Genomic DNA, 2,828 nt, shown 5'->3' on the forward strand with positions numbered 1-2,828 from the left:
TGTTCCCTCTGGCCTGCTTCCCCTCACCCCTGCCAAGGTCCCCTCATCCCTGCACTTTATATATTCTAGCCACACTACTAGCTCCTAACCAAGCCTTGAACTTTCCTCTTCTGAAATCCACACCCATCTATTCCCCCTACCCTTTTATTTCCCATGAGACCACCTGGCTTTTCAGTTTTTTTCTCCACCACCTGCCTAGCACTTTCTTTAGCATGGAGTAAGAGCTTGATGAGTGTGAACTATAGGAAGGAACCTTTTATTCTTTGTGACCCATTTCAAAGAGTTTTTTACCTAAGCAGAGTGCCTGAATTAAGGAGCTTCCTCAGAGTCTCCATTGTGTTGCCACAGGTTTGTTATAGTTGTCCCCTCTTATCTGCAGTTTCTCCCACAGCCTAAGTTACCAGGGGTCACACAGCCCCCCAGAAGCAGATGATCTTTCTGACCTTTTGTCAATGGTAGCCTAATGCTCTGCCTCAGTGCCTGTGTCACTCACTTCTACTCCTCATGCAGGCATCTTGCATCTCACGGTATCTCAAGAAGAAGGTGGAGTGCAGCATGGTAGGATATTTTGGGAGGGCACATTCACATAACATTTATTACAGTATATTGTTATAGGTGTCCTATTTTATTATTAATTTTTAAAAAGATTTTATTTATCCATGAGAGACACAGAGAGAAAGAGGCAGAGACACAGGCAGAGGGAGAAGCAGGCTCCCTGTGGGGAGCCCGATATGGGAATCAATCCCAGGACCCCAGGATCACAACCTGAACCAAAGGCAGATGCTCAACCACTGAGCAACCCAGGTGTCCCAAGAATTATTTTTTGAATTGTGATGATAGACAGATAGATAGATAGAGATGATATGAAGTGAATCTGTATGATATGTATACCTATGTGTATATATGATCAAAGTGAATTGTAAAAGACTCTGCAAGGGAGTTATTACCCTCACTTTCCAGTTATGGACATTGAGGGGATATGTTCAGATTACATGGCTACTGAGTGGCAAAAATGAGAATTTAAGTCAGGTCTGTTTGACTTCACAGACTTTGCTTTTTTCCAGTCTATTGTAATCTATCAGATTAATATGTTAATTAGCTAAACAATATTTATTTAATGCCTACTGTATGCCAGTTCAAGTTGAAGTGCTAGGGGTGATGTCGCAAACAAGACAGACAAAGTCCCTTATAAGACCGTGAAGGCTAGAGTGTAATTTGCAGCCTCTGAGACAGTCTCTAACGACCTCTACCTCCTGGCATTCATGTCCTCCTGGGATCACCGGACCCAGCCACTCACTTCTAACTAATAGAATATGGTGGAGGTGAAGGGATGTCATTTCTGAGAATAGGTTACAAAAATGCTTTTTAAAGTACCTTGAAGTACTTATGCATATGGGATTCAGTAAGACACACATGTTACTTAAGTAACATTACTACATTAATTAAGTTATGTCAACTTGCAGTTAGCCCTAGAGACAAACCTGGGATTTCAAAAATATTTTGTAAAAAGAAGAACTCCAACTGTTGATACAGTTTTAACTTCCCAGAGACCAACAGATTTTATACCTTTGGCCCAATTTTGTTTAATGCCCCTGTCCATGTCATTCTGAGCCCCTCAACTCTAGAGTGGGTCTGTTTCAATGTTTTCCAATAGCCCAGACTCCTGAGAGCTAGATGTATTAAAAGCCTGACCTTGACTTTTATGGGTATTAAAAGGCAACATTAAGGCTTTCAGGGAGTATTTTTGCATTTTCTCCAGCTATAAAGAAATATGAGATGAGAAATTTCTTCAATTAGACCAAGCCTGAAAAAGAGTTTAAAAATTAAACATCTATGAATAATACATATACAAAAGAGGTATAACCTTACTAGAAATAAAAAAAGTACAAAGGCGATGATGAAATATAATTTTTCACCTTTCAAATTGGAAAATATGATCCTTAATCCATATAGGATTCAGTAAAATGCAGTCTCCAGCAGTTTATGTAGGATAAATTACCAGAACAATTTTCAAGTGAAGCAGTTGCCCACACGTATAAGATTTGTAACCATATGCGACCCTTTTGAGCCAGTAACACCGTAGTACAGTAGCCCCTTGACTGCAGGTTGGCTTATCATGGGTATTTAGTATTTGCAGAATTTATTACTTAAGTAAGTAAGTAAATAGGATACAATCCTAATAGAGCCTAAAAAAGTCATGCTGTTAACAAAATGTACAAAGATGTTTATGGAAGCATTTATTTTAACAAGGGAAATAGAGATAGCCTGAGTGCCTAACACAGAGGTTTGATTAAATAAATTAGAATATCCACTTGGTGGAATAATATTTTTTCTACTATTAAGATGAGACCTTAGGGCTCAGTCAGTTAAATGGCTGCCTTCATCTCAGATCATGATCCCAGGACCCTGAGATTGAGCCCTGCATATGGCTTTCTGCTCAGAGGGGAGTCGGTTTCTCCTCTCTGCAGCTCGCCCCTTCTTGTAGTCTCTCATTCTCTTTCTGTCAAATAAACAAATAAAATCTTAAAAAGAAAAAGAGATGAGTCTTTAGAAAAAATTTTAGTAACAAAACACAACATGGACAAAACTTGAGGTGCTGAGCTGGGTATACCATGATCTTCAATCTGTATATTCAGAAGGCAAAGACCTAGATATACACAGGAAAAAATAATTGACTAGAATGTAAATTCTCCAAAATGTAAATATGGTTATCTCATAAGTGACTTGTTTCCCTCTTTATCTAGTCTATATTTTAATTTTTTTTCTATAATGACCTTCATTTACATTTACAGTTAGGAAAATAACAATATAAATACTTTAACAATAAT

This window comes from Canis aureus, chromosome 23, assembly GCF_053574225.1.
Source record: "Canis aureus isolate CA01 chromosome 23, VMU_Caureus_v.1.0, whole genome shotgun sequence".
In the NCBI taxonomy this organism is placed as follows: Eukaryota; Metazoa; Chordata; class Mammalia; order Carnivora; family Canidae; genus Canis; species Canis aureus.